At 47.2% G+C, this 27001-nt stretch overlaps 1 long non-coding RNA gene across 1 annotated transcript; it reads right to left on the bottom strand.

Annotated features, from left to right (window-relative positions):
* Positions 1 to 1439: 1439 nt before the first annotated feature.
* Positions 1440 to 26005, bottom strand: LOC116973057. The gene is made up of 3 exons (XR_004411987.1): positions 25993 to 26005; positions 9003 to 9007; positions 1440 to 1658 (listed from the first exon to the last, which is right to left on the bottom strand). It is a non-coding gene; the product is annotated as an uncharacterized LOC116973057 (long non-coding RNA).
* Positions 26006 to 27001: the final 996 nt, after the last annotated feature.

Raw genomic sequence — 27001 nt, 5'->3', positions numbered from 1 at the left:
CGTGCCGAACACATAATCTCCCCTAGTCCCATATACCTGCGCTCAGACCATAACCCTCCATTCCTTTCCCATCCATATAACTATCCAATTTATTTTTAAATGATAAAAACGAACCTGCCTCCACCACCTTCACTGGAAGCTCATTCCACACAGCTACCACTCTCTGAGTAAAGAAGTTCCCCCTCATGTTACCCCTAAACTTCAGTCCCTTAATTCTCAAGTCATGTCCCCTTGTTTGAATGACAAGTACTTTAATTAGAATACATACAGAGACTATCGAAATACCCCACAGACTGGGTGTCCTCGATGGTGGCTGCTACAAAGAAGAATAAACAGGAGATTTGTATATGTATTAATCCAGGGGACCAGAACACTGCACTCAAAAGACCCCGTCACCCCATGCGTACAGTGGAGGATGTAGCTGCCCACATGGGTATGGCAATGGTATTCTCTGTATTAGATGCCAAGAGCTCCTTCTGGTAGATTCCCCTGGATCATGCATCAACTATGCACTGCTTTCGGCCACTACAGATTTTTTCGCATGCCGTTTGGTATCACTTCAGCCAGGTGTTTCAGCGCTCCATGGAGCAACTGTTTGACGGATACCCTTGTGCTATCATCATGATGATTGTTAGTGGCAAAGACATGGAACAACATGATGCCAATTTGAAGAAGGTACTCGAGCGTGCCAAGGAAACAAACTTAAATCTAAATCCCCAAAAATGTTGGTTCCATGTTAAGTGAGCTACATGGGGCATATTTTCACGGCTGATAGTCTCAAGGCAGATCCTTCTAAGACTGTGGCTGTTAGCGAAATGTCCACACCCACTGATGTTGCAGGCCTGCAGAGATTTCTGGGCATTGTTATTTACCTCGTTCCCAACTTCAGCGAGATCTCGGCTCCCTTGCAGCAGCTTACTCACAAGGACACCGCCTGGACATAGCACGAAGAGCAGCAACATGCTTTTGACACTCTAAAATGTCAGATGTCATGCCCACCTACCTGGCTATTACTATGTCAATCGACCTGTTACCTTGACCTGTGACTACATCCCAGTACGGCCTCGGTGCAGCATGTCTGCAGCATGAGCAGCCTGTTGCTTTTGCTTCCAGGATGATCACGGACACGGAAAACGAGGTATGCTCACATCGAGAAGGAATTACTGGCAGTGGTCTTTGCATGTGTTAAATTCAACTATTACATTTTTTGCATGGCTGTTACCGTAGAGACTAACCACCAACCTTTGGTTACCATTTTAAACAAGCCTATACATGCTGCTCCGGTGCAGCTGCAAAGAATGATGCTGCAGCTCCTGAAGTATGATATCTCCCTCACTTACAAGCAGGGTAAGCACATGTACCTGGCTGACACCTTATCTCGTGCTCCCAGGAGGTCGAATGCCCAGCACACATCAGAAATAGACACTTTTGACGTCATGGCAATTGATTTCACTCATCCTTCACATCTGGATACTTTGGTTGTTTGCACGACAGAAGATGCCACCCTGCAGATGCTCGCCTCAGTCATCAATCATGGATGGCCTAGCAATCAGCATTCGCTTCCGCTTGCTGTTTGGCCTTACTTTTCTGTCTGAGACGAACTGGCCATTGAAGGTGGGGTTATCAAAAAGGGCCACAAGGCAGTGATCCCGGCTTCACTTTGATGCCGTACACAGAGGTTATCCTGGTTCTGAAGCTACGGTGCAACGAGCAAAAGGCATGTTTTTCTGGCCTGCCTTGTCAGATTATATACATCAGAGGGTGCAGTCCTGCGCTGTGTGCAACAGCATGGCTCCACATCAACAGAAAGAGCCCCTTTTGCAGCACCCGGTTCCTGACTTGCTGTGATCTATGATGGCTACTGACATTTTCGACTGCCGTGGCAACCAATATTTGGTTGACTCTTACTCCGGGTGATTTGAGATCGATCTGCTCCCCACATCTTTCTCTGCTGCTGTCGTCAAGAAACGTGTGAGGCATTTTTCGGTCCATGGGATATCTCAAACCCTTATGTCTGACAATGGTGGCCAATTCACAAGCCAGCATTTTATGGACTTTGCAAAGGAATGGGACTTTAAGCACATCACCAGCAGTCCGGAGTAACCCCAATCGAACGGTCTTGCTGAGCGAACTGTCCGCAGTGCAAAGGAGCTCACGGAGAAGTCCAGCAGGGCCGGGTCTGACGTGCTTTTGGATCTTCTCAATCTCCGCAACATTCCACGTGATCCCAATTCTGACATCATGTGCAAAGTACTAATGATACAAAGTCATTATATATCATAACAAGTACTTTAATTAGAATACATACAGAGACCATCGAAATGGCTCGGAGTCGTAAATTGAACTAACTAACATGGCTGCCTGCATGCCACCAGGTGGTAGTGTGGAAACCTGACATGGATTATGGATCAGGTCAGCAGTAAAACCAGACATAGATCAAATTAGCAATACAGTTTGATCTATATATACGATACGATACAATGGCACTTTATTGTCAGACTGAGGTCTGAAATTTGTTTTTACATACAGCTATACAATAAAATAAAGAAACACAACACACAATAGAGTCCTACATTAAACATCCCCACACAACAGAATCAAAAAGTTTCCCACTGTGGGAATAATAATAAATAATAATAAATTTTATTTATGGGCGCCTTTCAAGAGTCTCAAGGACACCGTACAAAAATTTAGCAGGTAGAGGAAAAACATGTAAGGGGAATGAAATAAATAGTAGAGACATGACTAGTACACAAAGTAAAGACAGAATACAATTCAAAACACAATATGAGGCAATTAATGCACAGATGAAAAGGGAGGGGGACGTGGGGCTAAGGATAGGCAGAGGTGAAGAGATGGGTCTTGAGGCGGGACTGGAAGATGGTGAGGGACACGGAATTGCGGATCAGTTGGGGGAGGGAGTTCCAGAGCCTGGGAGCTGCCCTGGAGAAGGCTCTGTCCCCAAAACTGCGGAGGTTGGACTTGTGGATGGAGAGGAGACCGGCTGATGTGGATCTGAGGGACCGTGAGGGTTGGTAGGGTTGCGGGCCTGGGGAGATGGGGAGACAGTGGTGCCGTCGATGGTGAGAGTGGGGTTATTGATTTTGCTGAGTGTGGCTTTGGAGCCTATGAGGAGGAATTCTGTCTTATCGCTGTTGAGTTTGAGGAAGTTATGTTGCATCCAGGTTTTTATAGCTGACAAACAGGAGTTGATATGGGAGAGGGGGGGGTTGTGGGGGGATTTGGTGCCGAGGTAGATCTGGGTGTCATCGGCGTAACAGTGGAAGTCCAGGTTGAAGTGGCGGAGTATCTGACCAAGGGGGAAGAGGGAAGACACCAAAGTGGACATATAGGTGGACAATATAAGGAACTGCAGATGCTGGTTTACAAAAAATGACTCAAAACTGGGTGAGGAACTCAACAGGTCAGGCAGCATCTGTGGAGGGGTTGGACGTGGCATTTTGAGTCAGGACATCACATTTTATAATTTGAAGTAAGACCCTCCTGTTCTTTCCACTACCATCAGCACCACCCCAGTCAACACACATTTCTTCCACCATCTCCCACAACCCCAGCCAGAAAACAGTACAGACCAAAATGCTCGAGTAACTCAGTGGATCAAGCAACATCTGTGGAGAACTATCCCCACATTTTGTGCCTTTTTTTGTAAATCAGTTCCTTATATCTCCAAAACACAGTACGGGAACATACCTTCAGCCCACAATGTCTATGCCATACAAGACCAACTCTTATCTGCTTGCACAGTTACCCTGCTTCTTTCCCCTCCTCCATATGCTCAACTCCCATTCCTGAATGCCCTCCTTATTTCACAAATCAACCACCACCCACCTGCCAATCTAAAAATTGCAGATGTCAGAAATCTGAAAAATGCTGAAGAATCACAGTTAGCATTTCTGTTTGAACACCCTTCCAGGTGGACACCCTGACTACAACTGGCCCACGGCCATTTGATGCCAGTAACTGCAGCACCTTGTGAATGTAGAAAGGAAAACAACAGTTTTGGAATCAAAGTTAGACTCAAGTGAGTATCTTCATGCTTGCTGGTAAACCAGTTGACGTTCTGGAGATATTGTACTTTGCAAGAAATGTCTGACAGTGGAGTCAATTAACACTCCCGCGCGATGGAATGAGCAAGAGTGGGGCATGAACTCTAACCTTCTTTCAAAAGCCTGGCACAATGGGAAAGATTCTTCAGCCCAGGCAGGGATTCCAACATTCTCTCTGGGGCCGTGACCAAACTTGACCACTTAAGGTTACAAGGTTGCATTGATGGATGGGTCAGCGTGACAGCATTTACATTTTCTTTCTTGATTTGCTGAGGGAATCAAGAACAGTAGGATGCTTGAAGAAAAATGTTGGGTGATATTGTTTGCATCTCCATAAGACTGTTGCTTATGTCTATGCATGTCAAGACTTGCCGATTTATAATCATGATATTGGTTTATTATTGTCACGTGTACCAAGATACAGTGAAAAGCTTTGTTTGCGTGCCTTCCAGTCAAATCATACACGAGTACAATTAAGCCATACACAAGTACAACTGGCAATGCAAAGAGAAAAATGCCAGTGCAGATACAGAATATATTAAAGCACTGTAGTGTTATAATTTCAGACAAAAAATCCAAAATCCACAACGAGATACGAGTTGGGAAATCAGAACTACACGGGCGGCACGGTGGTACAGCGGTAAAGTTATTGACATACAGCGCTTGCAGCGCCGGAGATCCGGGTTCGATCCTGACTACAGGTGCTGTCTGTTCGGAGTTTGTACGTTCTCTCCATGACCGCGTGGGTTTTCTCCAAGATTTTCGGTTTCCTCCCACACTCCAAAGACGTACAGGTATGTAGGTTAATTGGTTTGGTATAAATGTAAATTGTCCCTAGTTTGTAGGATTGTGTCGATGTGCGGGAATCGTTGGTCGGTGCGGGCTCAATGGGCCGAATAGCCTGTTTCCATGCTGTATCTCTAAATTAAACTACACCGAGTTTAGGGGAATCAGTAGTCCAATAGCAGAGGGGAAGAAGATTTTCCTAAGCCTGATGGTGCGTGCTTTCAAACCTTTGTATCTTCTGCCAAATGGGAGAGGGGTGGAGAGGGAATGACCAGGGTGGGACGTCCTTGATTATGTTGGCTGCTTTTCTGAGGTAGCGTGAAGTGTAGATGGAGTCAATGGTGGGGAGTCTGGTCTGTGTGATGGACTAGGCCACAACTCTGAAATTTCCTGCGGTCTTGGACAGAGCTATTCCTAAACTAAGCTGTGATGCAACCCAACAGAAAGCTTTCAACGGCACGTCTGTAGAAGTAGTCAAACGGGCCCTGCGGCCCAACTTTCTCATGCCTGCAAAGGTGCCCCATCAACACTAGTCCCACCTGCCAGTGTTTGGCCCATGATCCCTCGAATGGTTCCCTATCCATGTACCTGTCCAAAATGTTGCCCCTCAGTTTACTATTAAATCTTTCCCCTCTCACCTTAAGCCAATGTTCTCTGGTATTTAATTCCTCTACCCTGAGGTAGATGGTATATTCGCTGTCTGCACAGAGTTTGTACGTTCTCCCCATTTCCACGAGGGTTTTCTCCGGATGCTCCGGTTTCCTTCCACATTCCAAAAACGTACAGCTTTGTAGGTTAATTGGCTTCTGTAAATAGCCAAATAATACAATCTGAAGTTCAAGATCATATTTAATCAGTATTCATATTATAGCGGTACAGCAGGTTGTTAGTTGTTACAACATCGTGACCGCTTCCAAGACTGACCAGTGTAGGATGTGGGTGTTAGTATAAATTGTACAGTAGGGTGGGGTTAATGATGCTATTCTACCATGATTGATTCTCATGTATAAACCAATCTACAGCTTCTATAAATTGTCCATTCTATGTAGGATAGATATAGTGTATGGGGTCTTCGCTAGTTGGCATGGATTCTGTGGGCCAAAGGGCCTGTTTCCACACTGTATCTCTAAAACTAAACAAAACGAGGAATTGCAAATGCTGATTGACAAAAAAAGACACAAAGTTCTGGAGTACAAGGTCTTATGTTTGAATATCCCCCGGGGATACTGACCACAATACGATATAGAATTCCAAATGCAGTTTGAGGATGAACACCAAAGGTTCAAAACCAGTGTCTTCAGTGTAAATCAAGGCAATTACAATGATATGAGGGAATAGGTGTGAAGGTGGTAACCTCTACAGGGAGAGGTTAGACAGTCTTGGAATGTTATCTCTGGAATGCCGGAGGTTGTGGGAAGACCTGATAGAAGTACATAAAACGATACTAAGTGGGACCCGTTGGGTCCCAGCATCACACGGGAGGGATGGTCCCCCAACGCAATATTCCACCTCTCCATCAATTCCAATATTGGTGGCCGGAGGGGGAGGGAGGGAGGGGGGCTTTCTGGTGCGCTAGTATGGGTGTTGTGGGCTGAAGGGACTGGTTTCCAGATGGCTAGTATGGACATTGTGGGCCAAATGGATTATTGGGCTATCGGCTCAGTCACTCATGCTGGTTGTGCTGGCAGCTCACTCACTCACGGCTGGTGGGCTGGCAGTTGACTCACGGCTATTCCTTAAAATTCCATTTCAAGCAGGGTGCAAGGCCACCAAATTCAAGTGCAGTTTCTTACCACTTCAAGCAGGGTGCAAGGCCACCAAAGACAGCAAGTCGTGACCTCTCCCTCCTCCATCTTGCAGAGATTAAGCCACGCCCACACTTCTGGGTTTTATAGTCCCTCCCCCTCCCACCAGAAGGGGCGTGGCCTTCATGGCGTGATTAACAGGAGAGAGAATCTCAACATGTTTTAAACACTAATAACTCTTTTATTTTTCATCGATGGGAAACATCCTTGGCACCTGATGAGCAGATGGGGACTCTGAGTAAGATGTCCAGAAATCACAGCCGTACGTGGTAGCGTTTTTTTCTAAAATCAATATAAAGCGCAAACAGGAAGTGGTCAAGATTAGACTTTTAATTATATAGAAGGCAAGGCAACTTTAATTAGGCAAGGCAACTTTAATGAGGCAAGGCAACTTTAATGAGGCAAGGCAACTTTAATTAGGCAAGGCAACTTTAATTAGGCAACACAGCTTTAGCATTTCCAAACCCAAGGCAACACAGCTTTAGCATTTCCAAACCAAAGGCAACACAGCTTTAGCATTTCCAAACTATACTTTCACATTAAGGATACTGACAGGTCAGTAAAACCACTCACAGTTTAGTAGACATGTGTTCAGTGTTATTCACAACTCAGACTGAGAGATGTGACCTTCTCGCTCCCCAATCTTGCAGAGACTGACTGAGGCACTCAACACTTCCGGATTTTATAGTACCTCCGGAAGGGGCGTGGCCTTCAGGAGAGAGAATCTCAACATTTTTAAACACTAATAACTTTTATTTTTCATCGATAGGAAAAATCCTCTTGTCCTGCGCAGAGGAGGGGGAACTCTGAGTAAGATGGCCAAAACTCACAGTCGTAAGTGGCAGCTTTTTTTCAAAAATCAATATACAGATCAACAGGAAGTGGTCAAGATCAGACTTTTAGTAATATAGATACCAGACCAAGTGGGATCAATTTGGTCCCTGTCACACGGGAGGGCTGGTCCCCGAACGCAATATTCCAGCAATCACCCATAGCCCCCAACTGCGTAGGCGTGGCTGATGTTTTTAAAGTTTAAAATGGCAATAACTAGTAAAAAATAAGATCAATGTTAACGCATCTCACTCTCCCTCTTCAGTCAGCTATTCCCCTCCTCCATTATCCTCCCTCTCCCCACCCTCCACCAAACGTCCTCTGCTTCCTCCCTTCACCCCCCCTCCCCTCCTCTCTCTTCACCCTCCCCATCTCCATTACCTCACCATCCCTCTTCCTACCCCATCCTTCTCCATTCCCCCTCATCCCCCAGCACTCCCTCCCCCTCCTCTTCACCCTCCCTCTTCTTTCCCCTCTCCTCCTCCTCCTCTCTCTCACCTCTCCCTCTCACCTCTCCCTGTCTCTCCTTGCCCCTACCCTCAGTCACTTCCTCTCTCCCGCTATGCCCATCCTCCCCTACTCCTCACCTCAACCACCCTCCCACTCTCCCTCCTCACCTCCCCCACTTTCCCCTCCCTCTCACTCCCTTCCCCCTCCTCTCCCTCAATCCCCGCAGTTTCCCTCCTCAACTCCCCAGGACTTTGATGTAAACCACCGCCGGTCCCGTTTTCTCCACCACGTCGATGACGGGGGGACGGGCCGAGCGGTCTGGAGCCGCAGGAGGGGGAGGTAGAGGTCGAGGCAGCGGTCTGGAGCCGGGTGAGGGAGAGGCCGGGAATGGGTCTGGAGCCGCGGGAGGGGGAGGGAGAAGCGGAGGCTGCACGGGAGGGGAAGGGAGAGGCCCCTCTAGGCTGCGGCCTAGTCCTTGACCCGGGTCCGGCTCCTCTCCCACCCCGCAGACCCGGAGCAGCAGCCACCGGACCCCGCATCGGCTCGAACCCCAGCCCAGGGCCAGGAGCCATGCTCAGGGCCCAGTCCATCTGTGTCCGTGTCTGTCCAGCATGCATTTATCGGGAACAGTGAGTTTTTTTCATGTAAATGGGATCCCATTGTGATGTCATTGTGGGGTGGAACACTGCTGACGGGCAGTTTATGTAAATGAGATCCAATTGTGACGTCATACGCTGCTAACGGCAAGTGGGGGCACTTTTTTAAAAAAAATTTAAGATTAAAATGTGTACCGCTATTGTACTCGACCTCTACCGTTTTGGCATAATTTCAGGATCACAGCCCTCACAGACACGCACCATCACTGACACACACACAGACAGACATAGAAACAAACAAGATGAGAGTTTTAGTAATATACTAGACCAAGTGGGACCCGTTGGGCCCCTTTCCCCCAACGCAATATTCCACCACTCGCCCGTTACCCCAATATTCCACCACGTTAAAAAAAATGTTTAAATGACACTAACTTGTAAAAAATAAGATCAACGTGAACACATCTCACTCTCCCTCTTCAGTCTCCTATTCCCCTCCTCCATTATCCTCCCTCGCCCCACCTTCCACTAGCAATGTTACAAAATTTTGAGATCTTAAAAATCAAGTCTGCAATTTATCCCATCAGATAAAGCATAAAAAGAAGTTTAATTTGACACCTAATTCACTTTCATATCTTCAGTATTAAAAAAAGTTATGGCCATTTTCATACTCGGAAATTAGCATCTTGTTCCCTATTGATTTTCCATTGACTTAACACAAAAGCTGTGATCAAGAACAGTCTAAAGCCCATAACTTTATTAAAAATTAAGAGAACTGAAAGAAATTTTCAGTTATTATAGATTGAAGCATTCTGAAACAAATATTAAACAATCTTACTTGGATGACCTGAAATTAAGGCATATAATTAGTTAGTTACCCAATTGTAGCTAATTCCAAAATTCAATTACTAGATCTAAACATCTATCCATTTCTTAAGGAAAGATTAACATTTTTAAATAGCCTAAGTATCCAAAGAACATTCACACAGAATTCACTATAAAACATGATTTTTAAATCTCATTGACTTTAATTTATAGGCCAAATGGAAGGGATTTGGTGTTCAATTGCTGTAAATTAATGGCCATTTAAATCAGCTTGCAAGTAGGATTTTGTGGAACGCGCTGGTTTGGAACGCTGCCATTGCGGTGAATTTGAAGCCCATATGGCATGAAAGATACTGCGGGTTTGAATGGGCCCCCAAGTCAGCTACTCGCAACATAAAATTTTGTATAAAGGGATCTTAAGAAGCCTTTTTTAATGTAAAAATAAACAACCTACCTTGCCTTGTCCCCTACATGAGATCCGTCCCGTTGTCGGGGTTCGCGGCTTTAGAGGATGATTTTTAATCTACTATAACAATTAAATAACCCAATTTAGTTTAAAAATACCTGCAGCGAACGAATTTTGCAGCGATTTTTCGTCAGCAACTAAGTAGGCTGAACAACATCGATTTCAACAGCCTATAGAAAATCACGTTTTAAACCCACCCCCCTCTCAAAGGCGCCAAAGTTGCGCACACGGGCAGCGGCAGAACTGCAGCGCCGCTGAAGGTAAATTTTGCCCTGCCCTCAGTCACTCCCTTCCTCCCTCCATAACACCTCTCCCCTCCATACCCCACTCCTACCCCCACCTCCCCCACTCCTGACCTCACCCTATCCCACCCCCCACTCTTCCTCCTCACCTCCTCCACTGCGTCCTTCAATCCCCCACTCCATACCCTCTCCTCTCCCTCTATCTGTTTAAATAACATTAAGCAACAATCCTCTCCTCGTCTCCTCCCCCACTCTATTTACAACAATGTAACAAATCTCTCATTGCACTGGGAGATATCTTTGTTATCATCTAATGTTTCTTTGAAAAGAGCTATCTTTTATGTAAATGAGATTCGGGAACCCATTATGACGTCATAAGCTGCATGCAAGTGAATGTTCTCAAAGTGGGGTTTTGTAAAGTTTAAAATGTGCCCCCAATGCAACCGGTTCCCCAATGCAATATTCCACCACTCACCCATAGCCCCCAACTGCGCAGGCGCGGCTCATCCCCAGCACTCCCTCCCCCTCCTCTTCACTCTCACTCTTCTTTCCCTTCTCCACCTCCCCTCTCCCACTCCCTCCCTCCCTCCCTCTCCTAACCCCTACCCTCAGTCATTCCTTTGATGTCATTGTGAGTTGGAAGCTGCTGTTTTTTTTTAGTGTAAATGAGATCCCATTGTGATGTAATTGTGGGGTGGAACACTGCCGATGGGCAGTTTATGTAAATTAGATCCCATTGTGACGTCATCGCTGCTAACTGCCAGTGCAAGTTCAAGTGATTTTTGTCAAGTTGATTTTGTAAAGTTTAAAATGTGAATAACTTGTAAAAAAAATACCATCAATCTGAACAAAACTTGATACACCACACCACAGGACAATTGTGAGTAGGGTGGGCTAAAATTGTAGCGCTATTGTCTCCTGTTTGATGTAATTTCAGGAGCAGACAGACAGACAGACAGACAGACAGACAGACAGACAGACAGACAGACAGACAGACAGACAGACAGACAGACATAGAAACAAACCAGATGGGAGTTTTAGTAATAGATACAAAGATAGATAGGTGGATGGATGGATCGATGGATGGATGGATCGATGGATGTATGTATGTATGGATGTGTGTATGTATGTGTTAATATTGACTAAATTAATGACACTATAAAATGGAGAATCCCTGCATTTGTCAGAATTGTTTAACCTTAATCAGTGGAAAATTACAGGCTGTGCATGGCGCCAACCAGTCTGAGCCTCAGATTGATATGCAGGATGGTGAAAGATCCAGGTGTTCTCCTCTTTTCCCCTTAATTGATAATATGTATTAATACTATTAAATATGTAAATAAACTTAAATTCATTGATACGATTGGGTTGCTGCAAAGGAATTGTAAATAATGTAAATAATGTTGCAAGACAGTTACCCTGTTATTTGTTGATTGGCCAAAGTGTTAAGTTCTGGCAGAATTGTTTTGAGTTCCAAGGTAAATGTTGCATTATTCAGTTATTTAGCTTCCTTACAGAAGCTACTACCAGAAACATTGTATGGAAGACTCTGTAATTGGTTTGGGGAACTGTCAATAATGTATTGATGTAGTTAATATGTTTGATTGGACTCACAGAGAATTTGATTTTCTCACAGAGAGTGGTGAGTCTGTGAAATTCTCTGCCTCAGAGGGCGGTGGAGGCCGGTTCTCTGGATGCTTTCAAGAGAGAGCTAGATAGGGCTCTTAAAAATAGCGGAGTCAGGGGATATGGGGAGAAGGCAGAAACGGGGTACTGATTGGGGATGATCAGCCATGATCACATTGAATGGCGGTGCTGGCTCGAAGGGCCAAATGGACTACTCCTGCACATTGTCTATTGTCTATTGTCTATTGATTGTAAAGAGACCACCCCTATGTAGTTCGGCCCCTATAGGTTCGTGGACCTAAAAAAGGTAGCCCATTTTAGATCGATGTCGATATTCTGGAGGGAAGCTTGGTACTGCGTGACCTTTTGGAGTGGGTTTGCTTGAACGAGGCCAGGCAGAGACAAGGATCGAACCCATGGTGGTTTAGGTATCGTATAGGGGAATTTGCTGTTCAATCTAAAAATAAAGTTTAGTTGGTCCAGTGCTTGAGTCAGTGTTTTTTTTTACTGAACTAGACTAGGGTGGTAAGCTTTAGAAGAGCATATTTACATATGTATGTTTGGGGCAGTGATTCTGGTGGACAGTGTCGGTTTAGAGGCTTTTAGATGGACACATGAATATGCAGGAAATGGTGGGATATGCGATATGTGCAGGCAGATAAGAGTCGGTCTTGACAACATGTTCGGCATGAACATTGTGGGACGAGGGGCCTATTCCTGCGCTGTACTGTTCTATGTTGTATTTTCCTTCCAAATATGTGCAACAGGACCCAAACCTTATCGACACCTTGACTTTCCTTTGCTAAGTTCAGTGCTCAAGGTTACTGCTTCAGTTTTTGGCCACATTATAAGCTTTATCCTTTGATCTCATGCTATCAAACTCACTTTCATAGCCACAGTTGGGCCAAGCTTCCTTTTAATGTCTTAAAGGAATATGTTTTACATTTAAACTATGTAAATGTCTTTAAATGAGTCACTGTTTATTTACTGCCATACCTTTAAACAAAGATTCGAATAACTTGGTAGAACTGACAAAATCCCCAATTAAAATGGATAAAGTACTGGAGAAATTCAAGGGGACTAAAGATGGACAAATCACTGGGACCGAGTAATAATAATAATAAATTTTATTTAATGGGCGCCTTTCATACAAAATCTCAAGGACACCTTACATAGTAATCGGAATAAAAACATATAATCGGAGTAAAACAAGTAATTAAAGACATCACAATGACACAAATTAAAAACAGAATTCAATCCAAAAACAGAAAATCAAAAACACAGTGTGAAGAGAGAGCAGCGGCAACCAAATCGTGCCAGCGTCCACTCTCTCTTCACGGCAGCCATCTTGGACACAGACCTACAAGACTACAGTTAGACAAAAAAAATCATCCCCCCACAGTGGATAGCACTGTGGGGGAAGGCACAATGTCCAGTCCCCACCCCATGTTCACCCCAAAGTCAGGCCTATTGGGGCCACCGCAGTTGCCTCTACGGAGGCCCGATGTCCCTGGCCGTTCTCACCGGGTGGTCTTGCCCCGGCGTCGGGAGAGTCCTTTCGGCGGCTGGGCCACCTGGAACGGCCGCTTCTTGGTTGGAGCCCGCGGCTGCCGAAGCCGACAAGGCCGCGCCGGTTTGGCGCTCCCAGGCTCCCGATGAAAAAGTCGGCGCCCGCTCTCGTCACTGCCGCCTTGCCGCCTCTACGCACGCCGTCTCTCCGCACGCCGCCTCTCCGCTCCGCAAACCCGTAGCCCGGAGATGTTGCTTACGGCGGTCCAGCTCACCAGAGCTCCAGCGCGGCGACCCAGGCAATGCATCGCCCGCTCCGCTCCGCTCCAGCGCTCCAGCGCTCCAATGCAGTGCCGCCACGCAGGCCGAGGTGCTGGGTGGTTCCCGCCAAGAAACGGCGCTCCAAGCCCGCTGGTAGGCCACGACGACGGGTCGACGGGCAGCCCGGAAAAAAGGCTGCCACACCGACCAGGTAGGGACCTATAAATAAAGTAACACCTACCCCCCCACATTAAAAGACCATATCCCGTACAAACAAAAAAACAGGACTCACTAAAAACTAAAAAAAAAACGAATTTAAGACGGACGGCTGCTGCTAGCAGCCGTTCACCAAGATGGCTCCTCCTCCTCTGTTAGTAGACTGCACCCCAGAGGTTTGAAGGAAATGGCTGCAGAGAGAGGGGACACTGGTTGAAATTCTCCATTTAGTTTAGTTTTAGTTTAGAGATACAGCATGCAAACCGAGTCGGTCACCAAGTCCGCACCAACCAGCCATCACCCGTACACTAATTCTATCCTACACACATGGAACAATTTACAGAAGTCAATTAACCCACAAATAGAGGAGACCCAGGACAGAAAGGTCAGTGTGGGAATGGGAGGGGAGATCAGGTAGGTTTAGACGGCCTGATAGGAGATGTTAAGCGAAACAATCGCCGAGCCTGCGCTTGGTCTCACCGATATATAGGAGCCCACACCTGGAACAGCGGATGCAGTAGATGAGGTTGGAGCAGGCGCAAGTGAACCTCTGCCTCACCTGAAAAGACTATCGGGTCCTTGGACGGAGTGGAAGGAGGAGGTATAGGGACAGGTGTTGCACCTCCTGCGGTTGCAGGGGAAAGTACCTGGGGAGGGTGTGGTTTGGGTGGGAAGGGACGAGTTGACGAGGGAGTTGTGGAGGAAACGATCTCTGCGGAAAGTGGAAATGAGTGGTGATAGGAAGATGTGGCTAGTGGTGGGATCCCGTTGGAGGTGGTGAAAATGTTGGAGGATTGTGTGCTGTATGCGATGGCTGATGGGGTGAAAGGTGAAGACTAGGAGGACTCTGCCCTCTAGCGACTGGGGGGAAGGGGAGCAAGAGGGGAGCTGCGGGATATCGAGGAGACCCTAGTGAGGGCCTCATCTATGATGGAAGAGGAGAACCTCCGTTCCCTAAAGACTGAGGACATCTCTGATGTCTTGGGATGGAACACCTCATGTTGGCCGCAGATACCGTGTAGACAGAGGAATTGGAAGTAGGGGATAGAGTCTTTGCAGGAGGCAGGGTGGGAGGAAGTGTGGTCTCGATAGCTGTGGGAGTCAGTAGGTTTATAATAGATGTCAGTCGATAGTCTATCTCTTGTGATGGAGATGGTGGGGTCAAGAAATTGTAGGGAGAAATCAGAGATGGTCCAAGTGAATTTGAGTGCAGGATGGAAATTAGTAGTAAAGTTGATAAAGTCCGTGTGTTCTGCATGGGTGCTGGATGTAGCTCCGATGCAGTCGTCAATATAGCGTACTCACACCTATTTCTCTCCTCCTCCTCCTCCTCCCCCTATATTCCTTCTTCTGGCTTCACAATTCGCAGCTTATCAATCCTTCTGTTTATTCATATCTGGCCGTTGTCCAACCATCTGCCTATCAACCAATATCATCGTATAGGTTGACCTGTATCAACTTTTTTTTTAATCTACCAGACTTTGTCCTGCCCCTCCTCTCTTCCAGCTTTCTTTAGCCCACCACAATCAGTCTGAAGAAGGGTCTCGATCCGAAACGCCACCTATCCATGTTCTCCAAAGATGCTGCCTGACCCTCTGTGTTATTCCAGCACTTTGTGTATTTTCTTGGTTAAATGCTGGGTCGGGTGAAAGATTAGAGAGATCCGTTTCAGCTTGTTACTAGTGTTTTTTGCCGGGTCCCTTAGGTTAATAATTACTGTACTTGTTTACTCTGTGTATGGAGAGTCCATGGAGTGACAGCTGTCTACACTGGCAGAATAATGTGGCCAATGAATAGACAGCCAGTTATCGATGGCTGTTTAGGGAGTGCCCTGTGCCAGCACCTCCCCTTGACACAGACTTTTTCAATACAACATAGACACAAGAAACTGAAGATGTTGTTTTACAACAAAAGACACAGAGTGAGTAAGAAGGAACTACAGATGCTGGTTTACACCCAAAAGATGGACACAAAAAGCTACAAGGAGTTAGGCATTGCTGGGGCCCGTGTGAGTGCCCATGATTTGCAGGAAGTGGGAGGAGTTGAAGAAGATCTACAATGTGCTGGAGTACCCCCTCTCTTCCCTGTGCCCCACCTGGATGCACATCCATTTGTCCCATAGTCCGGCCCTCTTTTCCTCTCCCCCCCCCCTACCCCCTGCCCCCCCCCCCCCCCCCCCCCCGTCTCCTTCAAAGCGAAGAAGGGTCCCGACCCAAAACTTTGGCTTGTATCTCCTCGTGCACGTTAAGGAATAAGGTCCAGCCTGCTGAACCTCTCACTATAACTCAGGTTCTCAAGTCCTGGCAACGTCCTCATAGCTCTTCTCTGCACTCCTCCTCTGACTAATGAAAGCCAATGTACCGAAAGCCTTCTTCACCATCCTATCTACCTGTGACACCGCTTTCGGGGAACAATGTACCTGTACTCCTAGATCCCTCTGCTCTTTCAGGGCATGCAGAAGGCATTAGGTGGTGGTAGAGACAGGGTAGAGATGGAACCCTGAGCACTGAAAGAAACTCCAAGTACTGGAGTAACTCAGCGGGTCTGGGAGCATCTCTGGAGATCATGGATGGGTGACATTTTTGGACATTTTGGTAGGGATGGGGGTGGGAGGCGGGGAGAAAACTGGAAAAGAGAGGTGGGGGCATGACATCACCTGGCAAGTGATAGGTGGATCCGGGTGAGGGGACATGTTTGATAGGCAGATGATTGGACTGAGCCAGTGATGGAAAGACCAAAGGCTGTGAGATAAGGAACAAAGAACAGAGGGGGTGTCAAATATGAAGCCAGAGGAAGCAGTATCGGTGGACACAAGGAACTGCAGATGTTGGTTTACAATAAGAGACACGGTGCCAGAGCAACTCAGCGGGTCAAGCAGCATCTCCGGAGCACATCAATAGGTGGCATTTCGGTTGGGGATCCCTCTTCATATATATAGAGAGGACACAGCCCAGCACCAAACATGGATGTATTGACATGCTAAGAATGTATTAAGAATTTTGCAAGGATTTTCTTTTCTTTTTTTTAAATTAAAAATTCCTATCCTGTGAGAGAGAAAAAAAATAACAAGCCTGTCAGACAGAGAGACGGTGGTGGGTGGAGAATGTACATTTGGAAAAGAGAGAGGGGGAGGCTTTGTCAGGGCCGAAAAGGGTAGAGTATTAAGGAGAGTGAGGTGGGGGGGGGGGGGGGGGGGGTCTGATAGTCAGGTTGAGAGAAGGGAGACTGTTTTAGTTTAGGGATACAGCATGGAAACAGGCCCTTTGGCCAACTGAATCCACTTCGACCATCGATCACCGTTCACACTAGTTCTATGTTTCCCCACTTTCTCATGCACTCCCGACACACTCGGAGCTATTTTAAAAGGGCCAGTTAACCTACTAACTCACATGACTTTGGGGTGTGGGAGGAAACTGAAGCACCCAGAGGAAATCCACATGGTCACAGAGAGAACGTGCAAACTCCAAACAGACAGCACCTGAGGTCAGGATCGAACGAGTACCTATAGGTCCCTTACATTTTCCTAAATAGTAGGATTCCATTTGCTGTCTTGAAACTTGGATTGTTTTCTCTGGAATGTCAAAGGTTGATCGGGGGACCCGATAGACCTTTTCTAAAATTATGAAAGGCATAGATAGGCTAGCAGTCAGATCCTTCTTCCCCAGGGTGGAAATGTCAAAGACCAGAGGGCTTAGCTTTAGGGTGAGAGGGGTAAAGTTTAAAAGAGATGTGCGGGGCAAATCTTTTTACACAGAGAGTGTTGGTAGTGGTGGTGGTGGAGGCAGATATGATAGTGGTGTTTAAGAGGCAGATAGATATGCAGGGATTCGAGGGATATGGATCATATGCAGGCAGAGGAGATTAGTTTAACTTGGCTGCAGGTTCGGCACGAAGGGCCTGCTCCTGTGCTGTGCTGTTCTATGTTCTATGTTTTTTCAAGAGAGAGCTTGATAGGGCTCTTAAAGATAGCGGAGTCAGGGGATATGGGGAGAAGGCAGGAACGGGGTACTGATTTAGGATGATCAGCCATGATCACATTGAATGGCGGTGCTGGCTCGAAGGGCCGAATGGCCTACTCCTGCACCTATTGTCTATTGCCATGTACCTTCCAATCTGTGGAACAGTTCTAGAAATGTCCTTAAAAACAGCTTGGCTCTCCTTTGCTAAATCCAATCCTCAAGGTTACGACTTGTTTTTGGCTGCATTGTAAAGCTTATCCTTTGATCTCATGCCATCTTGAACTCACTGTGAGAGCCACGTTTGGATCACTTTCCTGTTAGGCTTTCATGTCTTAAAGGAGTACAGTATGTGTTACTTTTAAACTGTGTAAAATTCTGTAAATGAGTCTGTTTACTGTCTTGTCTTTTAACATATTTTTCTCATTTTACCACACCCAGCACACGCCTCATTCCTTCATGGTTTGCTTTATTAAGAAATAAGACCCTGGTTTCAGATTAAACCATGTCATTTACATCCTTTACACACAAGATTCAGTCATATTATGATCCTCGATGTGGCCTCCTGTACATCAGCAAGACCAAGCATAGACTCAGTAGCCGTTTTGCCAAACAATTGAACTGGGTCCGCCAAGACCTGCTGGATCTCCCAGTTGCAAACCATTTAAACTCCCCTTCCTATTCCTACACTGTCCTGGGCCTCCTCCATTGTTAGAGTGAGCCCACACGCAAACTGGAGGAACGGCACATTATATTTCACTTGGGCAGCTTACTTTAAAAAAAAATTCAAAATAGACTTTATTCGAGAAATAAATATATACAATTCATGATCCTTACAAAAACTCCATCTAACATTCTCGGAGGCTATACATGGGGCGACAGATGGCACAATGGGCTAAGTGTTCGGCTGGCGACCGGAAGGTAGCCGGTTCGAATCCCGCTTGGAGTGCATACTGTTGTTGTGTCCTTGGGCAAGACACTTCACCCACCTTTGCCTGTGTGTGAATGTGTGTGAGTGATTGGTGGTGGTCGGAGTGGCCGTAGGCGCAGATTGGCAGCCACGCTTCCGTCAGTCTGCCCCAGGGCAGCTGTGGCTACTGAAGTAGCTTACCACCACCGAGTGTGACTGAGGAGTGAATGAATAATGCGATGTAAAGCGCCTTGAGTATTAGAAAGGCGCTATATAAATCCCATCCATTATTATTATTATTATACATACAATGCAGTTTCCCCAAATCACAATTCTATCCCCCACCCTTGCCACCCGTGTGGCCCACTAGCGTGGATTCCCTTCCCTTATTTTGAGGGGCGTCTCCCTCACACCCTGCCCCCCATGTCCAGCAGTGGAAGGACCCTAGACTGTGATCCTCCCCCACCGAGCCTTGGCGTTGGCTGCACTGAGCTTCAGTGCGTCCCTCAGCACGTACTCCTGAGGTCTGCAGCAGGCCAGTCGGCAACATTCCCAGACTGCGCTGGGTGGTCAACAATGTTCTGGCAAACCAAAGAGCGTCTTTCACCGAGTTGATGACCTTCCAGCAGCACTCGATGTCAGTCTCTGAATGCGTCCCTGGGAACAATCCGTAAATCACAGAGTCCTCTGTGACCGAGCTGTTCGGAATAAACCGTGACAGGGACCCTAGCTGACCTCTTCAGACTCTCTTTGCGAATCCACACTCTGCAAAGAGGTGGGCACCCGTCTCCTCTCCATAGCAGCCGTCCCGAGGGCAGCATGCGCTGGTAGTGAGGTTCTGACGGTGCAGGAAAGATCTGACTGGGAAGGCTCCCCTCACCGCCAGCCAAGCCAGGTCTTGGTGCTTGTTGGTGAGTTCTGGCGATGAGGCATTTTGCCAGACAAGCTGGGCAGTCTGCTCTGGGAACCACGCCACAGGGTCCATCGAGTCCTTTCCCTGCAGTGCCTGCAGGACGTTCCATGCTGACCACTGCCCGATGGACTTGTGGTCAAAGGTGTCTGTCCGGAAGAACCTTTCCACGACCAACATACGGTGCGGCAATGTCCAGCTGACTGGCACATTGCGTGGCATCTGCGCCAGGCCCATCCTTCGCAACACCGGGAACAGGTAGAACCTCAGCAGGTAGTGACACAGCTTATAACCTAATGGTACAGGAGGGGAGAGTATTTATCAGGGAGAGAGAGGTAGGGGAGAGATTATATTAGAATGAGAGGAAGGCTGTTTTCAGGGATGGGGGGTTATATTAGAGTGAGGGAGAGTGACTATTGAAGAGAGAGGTTTTATTTTAGGGCGAAAATTTGATAGTTTATTGTAGTGAGGGGGAACATCTAGGAGAAAAGAAGTGGGTGTGGGTACGATTGCACTGTTAATTTGAGAAGGGAGGCTATTGGAGTGAGCATGAAAGGAGGGAAGAGTTTCAGTGGCTGCCAGGGAGGGCAAGTGCTGCCAGCTGCTGGACTGCCGCTGACATGACAACATCATTTGTACTTGGTAATTATTCCCCTGGGCAGATCCACAGGCTGGAATGGCTGTGTTGTCCCAACCAGTGATTTGCAGACATTTATTCTTGTCCCTCAACAATGGTGGGAATTTTGTGAGAGATATGGGTTGGAACCAAGGACCCAAAATCGCTCTCTCGATTGCACTTGCACCTTTTCTAACCTTTTCCCTTTCTTCTCCCCGCCTCCCCCCACCCCCTATCAGTCTGAAGAAGGGTTTCGGCCCGAAACGTTGCCTATCTCCTTCACTCCATAGATGCTGCTGCACCCGCTGAGTTTCTCCAGCGTTTTTGTGCACCTTCGATTTTCCTGCATCTGCAGTTCCTTCTTAAACACCTTCTCTAACCTTATCCACCGCATCCGGTGTTCCCGATGTGGGCTCCAGTACATGGGTGAGACCAAGCATAGACCCGGCGACTATTTTGCCAAGCGCTTGCGCTTGGTCTGTCAAGGCCTGCTGGATCTCTTGGTTGCTAACCATTTTAAAATCCCATTCCCACACTGACCTTCCTGTCCTGGGCCTCCTCCATTGCCAGCGTGAGGCCACACACAAACTTGACAAACAGTAGCTCATATTCCGTTTGAGTAGCCTGCAACCCAGCGGTATGAACATTATATTCTCCAATTTTAAGCAACCTACCAACCTCAACCCTTTCTCCTTCATTTGGCCCCATTCACCGACATCCTTTCCACCGGCTCACATTTTGCACCTCATCTCCTTATCTCACCGTATTTTGTCTTCTTCCCATGTCTCCCATTTGTTCATACATCTTCCAAACAAACCCTCCCACCTGTATCCACCTATCACTTGCCAGGCTTTGTCCCATCCCCACCTCTCTCATCCAGCTTTATCCCTCCTACTACAATCAAACTGAAGAAGAGTCCCAACCTGAAATGTCACCTATCCATGTTCTCCAGAGATGCTGCCTGACCAGCACATTGTCTTTTGTTTTGTAAATCAGCATCTGTAGTTCCTTGCATCTACATTTTCCCTGTTAACAGTTTTTTCTCCCTAAAAAACACAACCAGATTCCTCACCAAACTCTCTCTTCAAATCCTGCCTACCCTTTGAGTATTTCAAGTTTATCTCATTTTTATTTCTGGTGGAGTTTAAACTATGGGATGTTACATATAAGGGGAAAGTATACAGTTAATGGCAGGATCCTTATAAGCGTTGATCTTAGAGTCCATGTATATAGCTCCCTGAAAGTGGTAAAACAAGTAGATAAAGGGCGTATAGTTTACTTATTTTTATTGGACAGGGCATAAGAGTTATAGATATAAGAGTCAAGCAGCTTCAGTAGTCATCAAGGCATATGTTAAGCTTGCCTTCATCAGTCGGGGCATAGAGTACAAGAGTCAGGAAGTCATGATGCAGCTTTATAGGACTTTGGTTCAGCTACATTGGAGTGCTATGTGTAGTTCTGGTCGCCCCATTACAGGAAAGGTGTGGAGGCTTTGGAAAGGGTGCAGAGGAGGTTTACGGCAATGACGCCTGGATTTGAGGGTATTAGCTACAGGGAAAGGTTGGACAAACATGGATTGATTTCCCTGGAGCCTGAGGAGAGAGCTGATGGAAGTTTATAAAATTGTGAGTGGCATAGATAGTTTACACAGTCAGGATCTTTTTCCCCAGGGTGGAAATGTTGATTAGTAGAGGGCACAGCTTGAAGGTGAAAGTGGCAAACTTTAAAAGAGATGTGCGGGGCACGTTTATTATGCACAGTGTGTTGGGGCCTTAAAACGCACTGGTGGTAGTGGAGGCAGAAATGATCATGGCGTTTTAGAGGCTTTTAGATAGGCACATGGACATGCAGGGAATGGAGTGATATGGATCATGTGCAGGCAGAGATCATGTTCAGCTCAGACATTGCGTTCCTGTACTATAGTGACAGAGTTATACCGCACACAAACAGGCCCTTTGGTCCAACTTGCCCATGCTGACCGAGAAGCCTGTGACAAATAAAGCACCATTGAAGTGTTTGAGTAGCCGTTACACAGCAACCCTGGCCCTCAGTGTCCAGTTCCAGCAGGACCTTAGACTGTGTTCCTTCCCCACAGAGTCTTTGCAGTGGCTGCACCGGGCTTTAGTGCATCCCTCAGCACCTACTCCTACTCCCTGCAAGGTGTCGGTCGATAGTATTCAGTTCCGGATAACCCCTTACCAAAAAGCATTGACAAGGTGGGTCACAGTGCCAGGCAGAAGAGAGCCGACTGCCTGCCCCTTTTCCAGGGTTACGTCCGCGCCCGGGTGTCCCTTGAGAAGGAATACGCAATGTCCACTGGCACCATGGAGGACCCCGGCGGGCTGCTGCGGCAGACAGCTCCCGTTAGGCCGCAGAGTAACCAAGGCCGGAGCCCCCGCAGGTCGGAGTGTCTGCGCCGTGAATCGACGGAGCCCGCGGCTGGGGCCTGGGTCGGCGCCGCAGAGAGACGTCCGGAGAGGACCCGGCAGCGATAGTGGAGAGGTCGGTGCGGCGGTCGGTGATGGCACTGACCGACAGACGAGGACGGACACGTGGACTGAGGACGTCGCTGCCGGGGGAAGGAACAAAGGAGGACACGGCATAGGGAACCGCCATGAGTGAGGGGGAAGAAACAAAGAACAACGGGGACCCGGCGTGGAATGGGGGGGTGGGGGTGGTGGGAGAGACAAAGGAGGACTAGGTGCCGATACTGTGATTACTGTGTAACTTTGTCAGCGTCCTTATGTGGCGACTTTACATACCTTGGGTAGGCAAGCAAGGAATTTCACTGTGACTTGTCACATGTGACAATAAACCATTCATTCATTCATTCATTTCCGGGACCGCTGGGCACCGCGGGGGGGTTGACTGTATCCTGGATCGGGATTGTAACATAGTCATTTGATATTTCGTAATAAGAATACGATAATTTTTTATTATGGTGGTGGGCGTGCTGTTATTGTTTGTTTTGGAAATACTATTGTAAATAATTGAATAAATTTACTTTTGATTAAAATTATAAAAAACACTGACATGAAGGTGCCCAGGGATTTGATGCCCAGTTGGTGTCACAGTCATTGAACACCCGAGTTAACGTGAGGATAAAGCTCCAGAGACACTGCCTGACCTGCTGAGCCACAGGCCATTGGTGACAGAGGCACAGCAGTAGAGTTGCTGCCTCACAACACCAGAGACTCGGGTTCAATCCTGACTACGGGTGCTGTCTGTGTGACGTTCGTACATTCTCCTTGTGACCGCGTGGGTCTTCTCCGGGTGCTCCAGTTTCCAAAGTGGGTTAATTGGCTTCTGTAAATTGTCCCTAGTGTGTAGGATAGAACTAGTGTAGGGGTGATCGTTGATCAGCATGGACCCGGTGGGCCAAAGGGCCTGTTTCCACACTGTATCTCCAAGAAAACCCACACTTTCCGAGTACCGCGTGCAGTTCTGGTCACCCAATTACAGGAAGGATGGCATTATCTTGGAAAGGGTGCAGAAGAGATTCACCAGCATGTTAGTGTAGGATGTTGAGGCGTGATCTTATTGAGGTGTACAAGATCATGAGGGGCAGGGATGAAGTGAATGCTCACAGTCTTTCCCTCAGGGTAGAGGATTCTAAAACTAGAGGGCATTGGTTTAAGGTGAGAGGCGAGAGATTTAAGAGGGACCTCAGGGGTAACGTTTTCACTCAGAGGGTAGTCCGTATCTGGAAAAAGCTGCCAGAGGAAGCAGATATAATTATGACATAAAAGACATTTGGGTAGATGTATGGATAGGAAGGGTTTAGAGGGTTATGGATCAAGTGCAGGTAATTGAGACGTGCCCGCTATTCTAACTTGGTTGGAATGGACAAGGTAGGCCCAAGGGCCTGCTTCTATGCTATACAGCTCTATGACTATGAAGTCAGAGCTTTTGGAGAGTTATAGGGGCGTAGGGAATGACGGAGAGAGATGGGGGAGAACTCGGGTAGACTGGAAAACAAGGGGTGGATTTTAGTGTGGAAGTCATTGCAGTCTGGGCTCAGGCCCCCTCTGGTTCCCGCTTCCCATGATCCGACCAGCCAGCTCCAACAATAGCAGGATCACTGGTGGTAAGGCTTGCACCCCCCCCCCCCCCCCCCACCCCCCAGGGTGGTTAGAGCCCCACAGGTGTGAGGAGTGGACAGGAGTAGCCAGTGACCCTGTTCATCCCACCAGGACCCCTGTCACCAGCACTGCTCCTGTTGTAATATCATGGGGTACCAGCAGGCGGTGCTGCTCACTCAGCATTGCTGAAGGGACTGGGTATAGATTCCAGGAACGTTGAAATCTCACAAAATAGACACAAAAAGCTGGAGTCACTCAGCAAGTCAGGCAGCATCTCTGAAGAAAAGGAATAGGCGACGTATTGGGTCGGGACCTTTCTTCAGACAGAGTCACGGGAGAAGGAAACTAGAAATATGAAAAAGTACAGAAGAAATCAGAGCCGGCATTGATGGCCAAAGAAAGGTGGAGCCCACTATGGTTCATTGTAGGCTGTGGAAGAGGTGATAGCGAAGGAATACAAACAGTGAAACTAGCAGGATAACTAGGGTGGGGGACGGACGGAGAGAGAGGGAATGCAAGTGTTACTTGAAATTAAAGAGATCAATATTCATACCACTGGATTGGAAGCTGCCCAAGCAAAATACTTTCCCATTTTAGTAACTACTGCCCTCCACCATCCCTCCCCACCTCCATCTCCCCCCACTCACCCCTGTGCTCCACTCATTTCTCCCCTCCCTCTCCCCTTCCACCTATTCCTTACTCTAGCTTCACATTTCACAACTTTTCAACCCTTTACTTTCACATCTTCTGTCTTTTCATTATAGCCTTTATCCAACCATTATAGCCTTTATCCTATCATCCCCCTCAGTATCCACCTATAACTTGCCAAACATTGTCTTTCCCCTCCTCTCTTCCAGCCTTCACCCCCCCCCCCCCACCCCACCCCTAAGCCCTTCCACACCACAATCAGTCAAAAGAAGAGACCTGACCCGAAACACTGCCTTTCCATGTTCTCCAGAGATGCTGACTGATCTGCTGAGTTACTCCAGCACTTTATGTGGGGTTTTTTGTAAGCTAGCCCTGCAGTTCCATGTTTCCACATAAATTACAAATGTCCTTCCCAATCCCCAAATAACCCTGGGGATATCAACATCACCGATGTTTAATCAAACAATGAAATTTATACTTCTGCACTCTGTATCTTCCCTGTCATTTTATCTACTTGAGTTGACTTGATTGCATTTATGCATAGCTTGGATGATGAGATAAATTGAGGCTCTGGTCAGGAAAAAGACGACGGGTTGGGACTGGCATCGGTAGCTGGGATCATGTATATCCTGGGAACTGAAGAATATACTTAAGAAAGGTAATATTAAGGAAAATCGTAAGAGATTTTATGTGCATTAAGGGAAAGAGGGTAATTAGAGAGCGAATAGAGCCTTTCAGAAACCAAAGAGGTCATCTGTATGTGGAGCCACAGGAGATGAGATGGACAAGGTCCTCAATGAGTATTTCTCCTTTGTTTTTACCGCAGAGAAAGACATTAAGACTGCGGAACTTGGGACAGTTCATGGAGATAACTTACGGATAGTCCATATTCAGGTCAAGGTGGTGCTTGACATCATAAGGTGTACAAAGCCTGATTGGATATATCCGCGGACACTGTGGGAAGCTGGAGAGGAAATTGCAGGAGCCATGGCTGAGATATGTGACGCATCATGAAATTTTGTTGAGTTACCGGAAGGCCGGAGGGTCGAGAGTCAAGAGTCAAGAGTGGGGTACTGCAAGGCTCGGTGCTGGGACCGCAGCTATTTACAATATACATTCATGATTTAGATGAAGGGATTAAAAGTAACATTAGCAAATTTGCAGATGGCATAAAGCTTGGTGACAGTGTGAACTGTGAGGAGAATGCTATGAGAATCCGGTGTGACTTGGACAGGTTGGGTGAGTGGGCAGATGCATGGCAGATGCAGTTTAATGTGGATAAATGTGAGGTTATCCACTTTGGTAGCAAAAACAGGAAGGCAGATTATTATCTAAATGGTGTCAAGTTGGGAAAATGGGAAGTACAACGGGATCAGGGGGTCGTTGTTCGTCAGTCAATGAAAGTAAGCATGCAGGTACAGCAGGCAGTGGATATGAGGGGATCTTATTGAAACATATAAGATTATCAAAGCATTGGACATGCTAGAGGCAGGAAACATGTTGGGGGAGTCCAGAACCAGGGGCCACAGTTTAAGAATAAGGAGTAAGCCATTTAGAACGGAGATGAGGAAACACTTTTTCACACAGCGAGTTGTGAGTCTGTCGAATTCTCTGCATCAGAGGGCGGTGGAGGCCGATTCTCTGGACACTTTCAAGAGAGAGCTAGATAGGGCTCTTAAAGAAGGCGGAGTCAGGGGATATGGGGAGAAGGCAGGAATGTGGTACTGATTGGGGATGATCAGCCATGATCACATTGAATGGCGGTGCTGGCTCGAAGGGCCGAATGGCTTACTGCTGCACCTATTGTCTATTGTTTAAGAGTGTTTTATTGTCATATTGACCGTTGGGTCCCAGCATCACACAGGAGGGCTGGTCACCAACGCAATATTCCACCTCCACCAATTCCAATATTGCTCGCCAGTGGGGGAGGGCATTCTGTTGCGCTAGTATGGGTGTTGCGGGCCGAAGGTACTGGTTTCCAGAGGGCTATTATAGACATTGTGTCCAAATGGATTCTTGGGCTGGCAGCCAACTGTTGCAACGATTTTATAAGCCAAGCCAAGGCAAACAATTTGGCTGCAGCCACCTGACAACCAAAATTCGTTTTGTGAACACAAACTTTTTTAAAAGGCGAGGCAAACAATTGGGCAGCAGCCACCTGACAACCAAAATTCGTCTTGTGAACACACACTTTTAAAAAAG

This window comes from Amblyraja radiata, chromosome 5 (genome assembly GCF_010909765.2).
Source record: "Amblyraja radiata isolate CabotCenter1 chromosome 5, sAmbRad1.1.pri, whole genome shotgun sequence".
NCBI classification, from domain to species: domain Eukaryota; kingdom Metazoa; phylum Chordata; class Chondrichthyes; order Rajiformes; family Rajidae; genus Amblyraja; species Amblyraja radiata.
Note: the sequence above shows the minus strand (reverse complement) of the source record. Positions and strands in the feature narration are given on the sequence as shown.